General features: G+C 37.8%; 1 long non-coding RNA gene across 1 annotated transcript in view; it reads right to left on the bottom strand.

Moving 5' to 3' along the window:
• The window catches only part of LOC127499826 (uncharacterized), a 37,742-nt gene extending 32,439 nt beyond the window's left edge, over positions 1 to 5,303 (bottom strand). The window contains exon 1 of the long non-coding RNA XR_007926201.1: positions 4,764 to 5,303. This is a non-coding gene — a long non-coding RNA (uncharacterized LOC127499826). The remainder of the gene's footprint in view (positions 1 to 4,763) is intronic.
• Between the last annotated feature and the right edge of the window lie 8,145 nt (positions 5,304 to 13,448).

Here is a 13,448-nt window from a genome sequence, read left to right as displayed (position 1 = left end):
TCTAGTCAGGTGGAAAGCTGTTGTCTATGCGCAGGTGAGATTCTGCGTCTTATTTTTTTTCCCCAATTCCGTAAATAAGCAAACCGTACGTATTCATACCGTGATATACCGTCATACCGGTATATCGTTACAACCCTATTTACAACGAGCAGAAATCTGTAAGAAATGTTACAAACCATAGATAAAATAACTGCTGAAAGTGAGCACTTTTTCATTAGAAAAAAATATCCCACCTTTAATAGTCAAGCATATTTACTGTACAAACCTCATCAGTGAACTACAAGGACAACGTCCAGCCCTATTTCCTGCTATATCTTGGCCCTCTATAGCTGTTTCCAAGTGGTTAGCTCGCAACATATTGAGCTGTGGTGCTCATGCGGGCGATACAAGATTGAATCAAGCACATGACATTTCCTGATCTCCCTCCTACCCATTATTTCCTTCTATATCCTGCTTGTCTATAATAATACAAATCATTATATTTACAATGTCTATAAAAAAAGGCAGCAGTCACATCACTGTACTGTCTAACTGCAAATATGAATTAGAAACACATCTGGCGTTCGTCTGCAGCTGAACAACTGCTACGGTTCATTCATTTATAAAACAGGCACTGCAAGATTGTTAAACCTTTTCTGAGATGTGCACCTGAGTCAAGGGAGGTGAGAAAACACCTTATTTTATGGTTCACTTGATTCCGCCTGCACTAGCTGTCTGCATTTTCTCTAATCTTTTAACAGCCCAAAACCACAAGGCCGCCCACATTCTTACTACAGCTTAGAAGCTTTTCAATTCTAGTCCACTTCAGCTACCAAAATCAGGTAAAGAATAGAAGTGGAAGGAAGAAAAAAAAAATCATCAAAGGAGTTGATAATAAATATATAATTGTGTGGTCAAAGAGTGTGTTTTCGCTCTGTGTGAGACCTCCCGAATGCTGCACAGAGTAGAACGCGCTGCAGGCAATCTTTTGATGGAAGGTCTCATTTTCAGCCTCCCGCCGTGCAATATTCAAGCCAGTCTAAAATAATACAGGACTCATTTCGGGACTTAGGACCTCTCGAATATGCTGACAATAACCAACGGCTGGAGCATCAAATGAAAAACAGCTTTTCACAGGGAGGGCTTGAGTGGCACCCGAAACCCGGGGAGCAAAGATCCTGGATCCATGCTTGGAGATGTCACATAACGCCACAGCTGTGTTATTACCAGGCTGTCGCGATGCAGAGATTCACAAACGGAGCAGTCTAGCTCGTAGTCTGTGTTCATTAGGCATAGTGAGCTTACAATGGCCTAATCATGAAGCACAATTTTGGCAGCGGTTGTGTTGAGTGACAAAAAGCATTTAAAACAAATCTATCATAACATCATCAGCGTAGTTGCCAAATTGATCAATCGCACACTTAAATGAATTCTATTTTGCCTTTGATATGAATTAATGCTGAACAAACCAGATGTTGTATGTCCAACATTAGCCAGTTGGCAAACCGCTACCTGATGATGTTGGAATATTTTTGGTTATAGCGTCAAATGTTGGCAGGCGACTAATAACATTATGCATGTAATAATATTAGTATTTCAATATGCAAAAAGCAATTATTATTGACAAACATGATTGTTCATTTTAACGTGAAAACGAAACAATTCGAACCACGCAATCACAAAATAAGAGTGAGAAAACTAGATGCAAAGAGAGAATCTCATGTTACACTGGACAACTTTAGTGTGAGATTTTTAGAACTCAACAATCCTTTTCTCTCATCTTGGATACTCAAGCTTGGCCACATACTCTCCTTTTGGGTGAGGAGAGAAAGCAATTCGCCTGTTCCTCCTTCACACATCCTGAAGACTGCCAATCCCCAGCCCTCCTCTGTTGCACTTACAGCTTCAAACACGTCGCTGAGCCTTTTTAAACAGACTGTTATCCCTTTAAAGGCAAATCTTTTCAGGGCTATGTTAGATAAAGGACACTGATCTAATACAAAGCAAGCCCAGAGAAACAAGACCACAGGCGCTCTGATGCCCAAAATTACCCAAAATGTTATTTAGTGGTGACTATAAAAAGGAGACATCACTTAATTGTAAAGTGTAATATTAACTGCAAAAAATAAAATAAAATCCAGGTTTACAAAATGTTTGGCTAAGCAATCATCAAAAACTGAAACAATGCATACGTTGGCCCAACATATGGGTCAATGACATGACAGGTCATTTTTTTGTCCAAAGGCCGTAATAATAATAAAAAACAAAGATATGACATCTAAAGTATGTAAGGTAGTACAACTAGATCTTTCTTATTGAATCCAAAAGGGTTTTAATTATATTTTGCTACATATAAAGGTATTTTAAAGATTTTGAAGTGTCATTCGGTTTAACCGTCCAAAGGCCAACACAGCCATTTCATTTGTGATTAAAATATCTTAAAATGTAATAAATGATGTTATAACATCATATATCAACATAGTGTAAAATGGTATTAAAATTATGTGTAGAAGTCATTGCTTTGTTATAAGAAAGAATGTCCAGAAAAATGAATTTCATTGATGTTATTCAGAGTAACCAATATAAAGGGACCATTTTGGATGTGAATAAGTCATGCAGTCAATATCATGTGACAGGATGTGACATCATTCAGACACCTGCAAAGGACCACATGGTCATGAAGCAAAGTAACTAACTCTCTTTTAACTATTCATGTTTTCACTTCCGAAACATCAGGTCATTCGGTACAACTGCTATAAAACATGGAAAATGTTGTAATATTTTAAAAACTTGTACTAAATATAAAATGTTTGATTGTCCTTTTGCTATAGCTTGCTAGCTAGCTAGATATCAGCCTGTTAGCACTGTTTGAAAATATCGTCATTCGGTATAACCAAAAGTGTAATTCGGTAAAACTGAAATTTTGGTTAAACCGAATTTTTTTTTTTTAGTGACAAATTTTGTCAATATTGTAAAAAAAAAAAAAAAAAAAAAAAAAGACAAAAGCAGTGTTAATTGATTATAAAAACCACATAATCTCATTGTTAACACTTAATAAAACTTCAAATTTAATTATATCTCCATTATTTTTTTTACACTTTTAAAAACCTTATTCGTCAATGACTCATATGCTAAAATTCCCAAAGCAAAAAGCTTTTATTTTAGCAACAAGGTGCACACACACACCACAATGCTTTTCAACATATGGCTTGAAACCATTAAATCGGTGCAGTCTCATCCTGTACAGGGAGGTGTCAGAGAGAGGTGATATCAGGCGGACGTGTTGCGACAGGCTGCTTCAAAGAGCAGGAGGCCACACTCTCTTCTCTCGCTTTCTCTCCATTACTCTTAAAGCACCCGGCCACCCAGCTGCACACAATTACAACCCCAGCAAGCATTCAGGCAAACCCCCACCCCTACCACAGGGCCAGTAATCAGTTAGATCTCAGCATGCATGTTCAATGATCTGTTATTAATTAATCAATCAAAGCTAATCAAGGTAAACCTCACTTTTCAAGCAGGTCAGAACACACACTGTTCTACTCTACGAGTCTTTTCCTCTTGCCCTTCTTGAGAAACATCAGATTTACAGTGTATAAGAAAATATCCATGTTTTGGGAGATTTTCAAAATATTTATGTTAATTTTGTACATTTTACTCAGTGGTTTTGCACTGAGTGGCCAAATTGGCGATTCACAAGAGACATTTTAAGCATCCTACACCAGTAGTCTCGATTTACAACTGATTTTACTGCCAAAATGAGCAGTAAAAATAAAAACGCAGCACTTCATAAGGTATCGCATTTATCCACCTCAACGGTGTAAAATAAATCCTACACAATTGAGCAGAAACAATAAAATGCAGGCCTTTCCATCTCATTAGTTTAGACATTTGTGAAAGTGGCCATATGTGCCTAAATATGTCTCTAAAACTACACCTTTTCTGTTGTTAAATGTACGGTAAAAACATGCAGCTATGATCGCCAGAATGTTGCTGTAAAAAATACAATGATGATTAACAAGCATTACAGGAAGGCATTTTGGAGAGTGTCTATTTTACAGTTTATATATAAAATATTTAAGTTACAGAAGGCTACCATGACAACCTATTTTAGCTACTGAACTTGTTTTTTGATGGTTTTGTAAACTGTACTGATAATAAAATGACAATAGAAAACTACATGATAATTTCAAGTTAATCAAAATTGGTCTTTCTGGCAAAAATGGTCAATAATACCATAAAGACAAGTATTAAGTACACAAATTACAATCAGGGTAACATATATGACACTAAAATAATGCAGACATTATCTAAACCAGCATATGGTACATGCATGTATCATAAAACACTGAAGAATAATGTTTTAAAAAATAAAATCCATATATAACTACTAAATACAAAAACCTTTTACCTATTTTTTTCACAAAACAATTCTACATTTAGTATTATTACATTATATTTAAAACATATATATATATATATATATATAACAACTGATTAAATAATTAGATCAATATTTTCAAACATAATAATTTTATTATATATGATAACTTAGTTTACCATTTAACAGGTTTCAGCATTTTTACATTCTGTTCCTACTGCGATTACTAGCATTTTTACATACAGTAAGTATTTTAAAAAGCCTGTGAGGCCCAAAAATGAGTCAGAGAGCTGTCTGGATAGGTTTGTAAACATCTAAAGTTCCGTAGTATCGAAAGGACTGTTGTTCTGATTGAATTTCTGGACAGTTGCTTGGATACAGTGTTACAGGTGTTTATACTCACCTCATTTTTCAACAGCTTTTCTTGCATCCAGTCGTGTTGGTGAGTACATGCAACGTCAATAAACACCGCATGGTCAATTTATGTCGTAAACACCACGCGTAATGACAGTTAAAAAGTCCATTATAGTAGTTTGACATAATATAACTTCCTGAGATTTATAAATGTAGACATTCAAACAAGAAAAGAAGTGGGCGAAGGACAGGACGTTTCTGTTTGTCCTCCAAGGTCTCCATTCACTATATAAAGCAGCAAAGATGGATTAGATATATCCACTGAGCGGCGCTATAGCCCGTGAAAATTATGTGTTAGAGAGCGGGCGCGGGAAAGCTCCAAGGTGACAGGAAAGAGAGGCACGTCACTGCTGCTGCACTACACACTGCCACGGTAAGAGAGCTGCAGCTGTCACCTCATGAAATGCAGGTAGGAACACTGTGAACATTTGAAGTTAAAGTATAAGCAGTGCTTAAACACCATGGAGCTTTTCCTATAAAAACAATATTGGTAAAATGTTTAAAAAAAAAAAAAAAAAAAGATCCTTTTAAAAATACATATATCTATAAAATAGCATATATATATATATATATATATATATATATATATATTAGGCTACTATTCTGCCATAGGATTGTGAGCTTCAGACTGCTGGTAAACATCACAAATATAATTTGGCATCCTCTGGGCTGGTACATTAGCATGTTTTTTAGTCTTGAACAAAGCTTGCTTCACTGTAATGTTCATATAATGTTCAAAATCATTTGTAGCTTAGATCAGTGATTCTCTAAGGGCTTTGCTTAAACTATTTATTGCACAAAATTGAATTTCAAAAGTTTAATGCAATAACACACACAAAATACATTGTAGTTGTATTTGCTGTAGTCTGGTTCATATTTCCTTTCACCTTGTACAGTTATTTGTGGTTTTTGAGGATGAGGGCATTAGTTTCTTCCAAGTGAAAGATTCATTTTCATTAAAATACTGTAAAATTTGATTTGATGTCAACAACAATAGACATGGAAAGCATTTTATCCTCCCTTTTAAAAGTTGATAAGCTTATTTATTGTCTTCTTAAGTATGCAAGATTATATTTGTATTGTATTATTTGCTTTAATTTTGTTTTGTTTTGATTTTTTTCCATGTTCTCCGTGACCCTTTGAGACCCGTGACCCATTTTTGGGTCACAACCCACCAGTTGAAAACTACAGTGACTCTGCGATTATTTTGTATTGCAGGCAGTTTACTGTGAAATGTAAAAGATGAGCACAGGTTTGGAGAAATGAGAACGAGAGGGACGCAGGTTTAAACCCATCAGAGTGAATCCGAGATGGGCATACAAGCAGATGGGATGTACAGTCTGAGAAGGGCATGAGGTCGACTCTCGACTTAGTGGCAAAGCTGTGGGCATTGCTTGTAGCTGTGTTTTTAAAAGTCTACTTAAGAAAGCAGATTGTTTGGTCAAATCAAACCCTTAAGACCATATTGCTGCAGTTTTTGCTTAGTCTTTGTCCAGAGTGCTACAGGCATTGGGAGCAGACACCAAATGGTCTAAAAATTGTTATCATTATGTGTGTCTGGAGATGGGAAGGGTGAGTTACTTAGGTTCCTGAAAGGACAGATTGTCCTCTTTTGTCCTGCTAGCGCTTTCCTTTCTAGTTGAACAGCTCTCACGTTGGGGAGGAATAGAGAGGGTCAAATCTGTCCAGACATGTGCAGGTCTTCAATATATGATGAGGCAGAACTGCTTTTGGCATTAATTTTATTACTCTGAAATCTCTTTTTGCATTTATTTATTGCTATTTTAAAAGGAGATCAGCCAGATACTTATACAATCCCAAAGGTGTAAGCAAATATTTCATTTTACAGCATTCCAGTTTAAAGTCAAGAAAACAAACGGCTTCTCTTGTCTCCATCCAGTTGTATTTATTGGGAACTGCTGCGGAAACACTTGCTGTGGTTTGGTGGATTAACAGAGAGCCCCCTAATGGAGTAATTACAGAGAACCAAACATCTATTTTTCACCCATGCACCACCATTACTCTCAGTTTCTCCAGCCACTCCATTGGAAGTCACTTACACTCCTTACAATGAGTTATCATTGACTGCCATTTAGGCGTTATAGAGCAATTTGTCTTACTGGGGCCATGGGCTGGCCTCATTGCAGTGAACAATCATTCTCTCTCCAATATATCAAACATTCATGGGGAAAAAGGGAAGAAAATAGCCCACAAACAGATAGCAGTGAGCAGCTAATAGATACTTCCAAGGAGGGAGACAAGAAAAATTATTGTTAAAGATTAATGAGGCAGGGACATGGCTGCTCTCTGCGGCTGGGATGAAGAGGAAACACTGCCATACAGATAGCCCCCCTCTCTGGAAGTCACAACCTGTCTGTCCTGTGGGCCACGCTGAGGTGACCATGGTTTCGGGCGGTATAGTGTTCAGTGCTTTTAAATATCATACTGGGAAATCTTATAGGCTAGCTGATTCGTATCATTTATTGTCAGTGCATTTAAATGATGCATTATCTAAATCCTAAGCTCCAAATCAGACTTTCAGACGTTCTTTGAATAACAGCATCTTTTACAGAGTAGTGTGGAGTTGTTTTATATGCATTTTATATTTATATTATATATGTATATATTCACAATCCGTCTTGGTTACTTGTGTAAGGATATGTCTGACAGCAGTTACTGAATGTTGCTTATATTTTGACAAGCAAACTGCATTGTTGCATAAGTGAAATAAGTGAATAGTAAGACCCCTTAAAACGCAACGTACAATGGAAATGTACAACGTATATCTGAAATGGAGACATGCAGATCATTAGAATGAATAGATGAATTTCTCGTAATTAATATCTTTTTTTAAATATCCTTGGTTCTAACATAGGCTTTTCATATGCTTCAAGTAAACAAGATGCGATTGTCTGCTGATGTCATTATGTAAGTTCTAATTTTGAATGGCCGCTAACCTTGGTAATTTTTTGTAGATTGAGATGACCCTTTGTCCTTTCTTCAAGCCTCACTACTGGCAACTAAAGAAAAGCAACAGAGCCATACACAAAGCAATCTGGGCATCCTCTTCCCCCACTAAATGTGTTCTCGATGAAGGGTTAATAGTGTACTTAACTTTGTGTTTTGTTAGATTACTCTTTCTTTCAGCCTAACACAATGACAAACAACCATTATTCTTTTTCCAGAGCTGATAATCGGGACAACTTCAACATTTTTTTACCAGCCCAAGTTAGACCATTAATCCTGGACGATTTCGCCGATAAGTGTTGACTGCCAAGTAATGGCCATGTCACTGAGGAAAAGAAAAAATATGTGAACAATTAAAAATAGACAGCCATTATCTTGAGCGTCCTCACTTCCCATTCACATTTCATTGGTGTTATTTGGTATGATATTCACACAAACTACAACCACAATTATGGAATCAATGACTCTGCCATTTAAAACAATAGGATCATTTTAGGATATATGGGGGTGTAATATTACACAATCTGATCTGGAGTACACATTTTTGTACCCGAAATTAATTAATTATTATAATGAATTACTATAATTGTACTCTGCCTGATTTATTTGTCCATTATATACACATACACACTTAGAGAGAGAGGTTATGTAACAAAATAGCATAAATCAAAATGTCTAAGTGCTTTTAAAAAATGTAAATAGTGAAATCACGTGAATTTAGGTTTATTCTAACAGGAACAGATCCTTAATTGCCCTTTGTTTGGAAAAGGTGACCTTTGTTTTAAACAATTAAGGTGATGAAAATTTGCTTTCTGATGTTTTCTTATTAAAAACAAAAAATACTGTATTGTTTCCTGCAGTCAGATGTTGTTGGTGCAGCACTCTTTAATGTCCTTCATTGATATTAGAATATTATTGTCAATTGCGAGTTAATAATATCCTTTTTGCTCACTTAGTTGCTCAATAACAATTAAAGATTGGATGAAAATTAAAAAAGAAATAAATGAGTTTGCTCTGATTGTGACATTTTGATATTTCAATTAAAATCTAATTACAAAATTAATCCAACACTCTGGAATGTTATTATTAATATCAATAGACTGTTTACCAATATTATGAGGAGCACTTCACTGTAATTCATAATATCCTGTAAAGATGAGGAGTACACCATTAAAGATAGAATAGCTCTTCTTAATGTAAGTTACTAATAAATAATAGAGTATATGAGCTCTTTTAAGATGCACAATTAAGAGCCAGTGCATTATGCAAGCAAATTTCTCTTCTCTTCTCTTCTCTTCTCTTCTCTTCTCTTCTCTTCTCTTCTCTTCTCTTCTCTTCTCTTCTCTTGTTTTTGTGGCATTGCCACAAAAAATGCCCCCTACCCAAATGTACCGCTGAAATAAGCCCATTGTGTAAACACTATTGAGCATTCTGTGGATTCAGCATACCAAACACAGCAAATGCAGGCCGAGTCACAGTTCTTAGCATTTGATATTCTGCATCATTGTGGCCTGAAACTCTATTTAGATCAAAGAGATTGAGAAGCCCAAATTTCAAATCCTCCCCAAAGCCCATTCTGGCTACTCTTTATTTAGCTCATTGGCATTCTGACCCCATGCCTCAGAGACTTTGAACCCTCAAAGTTTGGAAAGCTGAATTGCTCCTTTAAACACATTATCAGTGGGCCAGATTAAAGAATATCACTAAGCATCTTAAGGTTTTAGTGCAGTGTGGCGGCATGGACCGGGCCTCCAGAGCCACTTACTGCCATATACTGTATTAGGAATGGCTGAGAAAACACACCAGAGGGGTTGGTGGGAAAAAAAAGCCGCGCGCTCATGGTAAATTAAGTTTGGGTTAAATGAAATAGAATAGGAGGAATGATCTAGAAAAAAGGAGTAAAGGTTAAAAGGAGCCTGATTGTTGTCTTTATTGTTATTGCGGATTTCGCTGAATTCCGCCATCCCCGGTCGTTGCGGAGCATATGTGGATTTACAATGTGGTGTTTTATTTCCAGGATTGAGCGGTAAACGCAATATTATCTGTCCTAGAATGCCTAGAATTTGTAGTTGCCGTACATTCGCGTCCAGATTTCCAGGGTACTATCAGTTTCAGACAAAGCGCCATCTGCGAGGTGCATTCAGTCTACAGCACAGTGGCGATTGTCATGATGTGAGAGATACATTTTTTCCCCGCTCTTATTTGTTTTCTTTGGTATAGCCGAACAACGGCAAACACACAAAGGGGATTTTGAGACGTAAATCCTTCTTTTTTTGGGGGGTGGTTTGATAAGGTGCAAAGATGCACTGCATTGAATGTATGTGTTTGTTCTCCTGAGCAGCTCTCACACCCTCTCTCCCTCCCTCCCTTCTTTTCTTTCTCCTCTTCAGTCTCATCAGCCACCGTGATTAAGATTTGGCACCTTGGACCACATTGTCTTCATTTGGAAATATTTCAGCTGCATTTGTGCCACTCGGAGGGGAGAAAGAGATAAAGGAGGAGAAGGGGAAAAACACACCCTGTTGTGTGAATCCTAGAAAGGCCTTGAACCCTGCCATTCATCCTATTCACTTCATCAGCTGAGTCTAATTGCTAGAGAGGACAGGAGACCCAAGGCCTGATTGTTCCTTATCCTCTTTGGAGCCTTCTGAGGCATGAAAAGCGAAAGGCCTGCTTTTGATCTTTTTTTTCTCTTCTCTCTCCTCTCCTCTTCTGGTTTTCTTTCTCTTCTCGGTCATCCCCTGCTATCCTTTCCCTCCGAATGACATTCTCCTTTCACACCCTTGCCCTCTTCTCCATCCATGCAAAATAATTATCAAGCTCTGCTTCATCAAATAATGCTGGAGATAGGAGGTCACGGCAGGGAGGGCCAGAGGTCTGGAGGGGCGACCCTGAACTGTGGAGAAGCTCCTAGCTCATCTTAGCGGCATGCTCCTTAGCTCAGGGCACCTTTATGTACCTTGACCCCGGTTTTCGTTTGCCTCTCTTAATGAGACCCTCTTACACAGCCGACGCAGTCCCGGCCCTGCCCTGTTAGGGGGCTCTGTGGTTGGGAGGCCAAAGTACAATAAGACAGAGAGGCCGTGCTCAGACAAGGGCGCATCTGTGCTGTCTTATTAAGGCCTGAAGAAGAGCTCATGCTTCTCAAAGTCCCACAGGCTCGGAGACTAGATCTATTGACACCTACTTGTCCTTGGCGGTCAACGCCTTTCAGTGGAGGGCCAGCCTACGCACACAAGTTCTTATTAGAAGTAATTTCAGGCTGCTTATTTAGAGAGGCAAGTGCTTAACTTGCTTTAGGTGACCGTGCGGGCCACGGTGGAAGTGGGTGAATTTGGTGCAAAAAAAAAATTCTTTAGACTCGAAAGATGACAAAGGATGTCAAAGGCCAACCCTGTCAAGGGACGAAAAATAGTTCTTCAGATGAAGAATTGTGCACAGCAAGTATGCGGACACTTATTCTCAAGCTTCAGCCACTCTCGCAAGCACTTATTAGGACAGTTGTTTGGAAGTGGAGTGGGCGAATTCTGTTGGGCGACATATCAGACTTTTGTGTACAAGAGGCCTGTTGATTTTGCTTATTATTTTGCAAGTAGTTTGAGGAAATATTATTTATTATGAAACAATGACAAAACCTTGTATTAAGGGGTCATTTAATTTTCTTTTAATGGTTTATAACTACCACATATTGAAAATAGTAAATCGTAAATTGCAGTCAATTGTGTGTTCTAAAGCAACAGATCACATGAAAATATAGTCTGTCAGATCCAGGCTGTATCCAGATCAGTTGAAGGACCAACACCTAGACATGATGAAGTGTCAACTAAACTATCCCCTGCGAAGGCTTCCTTCCCTTTCCTTTCCCTATGTATAGATAAAACATTATCAAAATGATTCCAGTTCACATGGATCCACGGAAACGACTAATAATTCTGTATTATGTGGGCCAGACAAGTAATTTGGCAATGTCACTTTGTAAAAAAGACTAAGCGTCTGCACACATACACATTTAAACACGCATACCTATAGACTAAACACGTAAATGAACGGCAAGAACGCATTAAAAGACTTCTGTTTTCAGTTAAAAAGGTGTAATTTAAGCGGCCCCTAAGTTAATAATTAACGATTTTTACAACAGAAGTGATTCAATCATAAACTTACTTTAGCTCGATAATAACTTTTTCCTAGAGCTGCTGTAAAGCCAAAATAATCTCTGTCCATTAATTTTCCTATTATCACGGTGAAGCTGCTTTGAAACAATCTGTATTGTAAAAAGCGCTATATAAATGAAGATGACTTGACTTGAATACAGTTGACCTATTGCTAAGCTCCATACCTCTTGGTTTCTGTTGCTAACTTGCTTTACAGGACATCCCATAGAAATTATTTGAAGATTTTGGTGAACAGCATGATTTTTTTTTTAGGTAAAATGTGCGCCTAAAGTGGTAAAATCTGATTGGATATTATTCTTATGGGGATTAATTGTGACATGAATTGAGCACTTTTATCAGCCGAAATTGTTAAATTACGCAGTAACGTCATAAAAAAAAAAAAGGCTGCTAATAGAGCTGTAGGGACTGCTAATAGATCCAAACGCTTCTGACAGTCAACTGAAAGGAGAAAAGGCTCAGTTTAAAACAGAACAGTTCCTAACATTTCTACAACATATTCACTATACTGTGAACGTTAGTTACTATCCACACTCAAATTACCTAAATATCCATATGCAGCTTTAAAGATTGATTGGTAAAGATAAAAAAAGAAAAGAGCAAAAGCGGATGGCAACAGTTGCTAATGTTTGATTGGATTGGTAACATTTTAAGACGGGGTTTAGCGAAGGGTCTATTGTTTATCACTCTGACCAATACTGTTTGACATGCAGCACTGTGCTCAGATTTCCACTGGTTAACTACACTATATCCGAGAATACAAGCATTCCCCATTGTTCTGTACAGCTGAATATCTGAAGTCTTTTATTATTATAAGTGTGCAGAGAGGAAACCTGACAATAAAAAACAATAACTAGTTGTAAACTCTGCTGTGCTAGCAAAGTGCATAATGAAGAATAAGCAGACAGAAAAAAGTATGTAGCAAACAAACAAGACGGCAAACAGAAACCTTTAAGCAATCATGTAAAGCACGTCGAACATCTGAGCACTGTGTGAGAACAAAGCGGAGCCCCTGTCAGCCCATCGATCTGCTCCTGAAGGCACTCGTACACACACACACACACACACACATATCTACATCCACAAGGCTCCGACTGCACCCCGTCTCTCAGAGAATGCTTTTATTGATCTGGCCCACTTCTGTAGAGTTAACTCACTGATAAAACCTGACCACAGGGCTTCCATGGGCCCAAGAGCGTTTGGGATGCTGTTGAAAAAAACAACGGGAAAGAAAAAAAGATGAAACACAAAGCGAGTGGAAAAAGATCGCTGCCTGTACGTCCCCTCAGTCTGGAGAGACGAAGCTCTTTGACAGTTGTGTTTTTTTGGCTGGCATTATTTATATATTTCTTCAGCATTGTGTGCTTACAATGCTGTCAAGTGCACCACGTGGATTGACAAGCGCTTGGAGATGTTGCACATATTGTCATCTCTTCGACTGCACCCACTGGAATTTCTCTTAGAAATTCACAGCGATGTGAGGAAAAGCAGATTTTTTTTTTTATCCCGTATTAACGCTAAGGGTTGGTCAGTGCGTC

This window comes from Ctenopharyngodon idella, chromosome 18, assembly GCF_019924925.1.
Source record: "Ctenopharyngodon idella isolate HZGC_01 chromosome 18, HZGC01, whole genome shotgun sequence".
NCBI lineage: Eukaryota > Metazoa > Chordata > Actinopteri > Cypriniformes > Xenocyprididae > Ctenopharyngodon > Ctenopharyngodon idella.
This window is presented reverse-complemented; position numbering and strand designations above follow the sequence as displayed.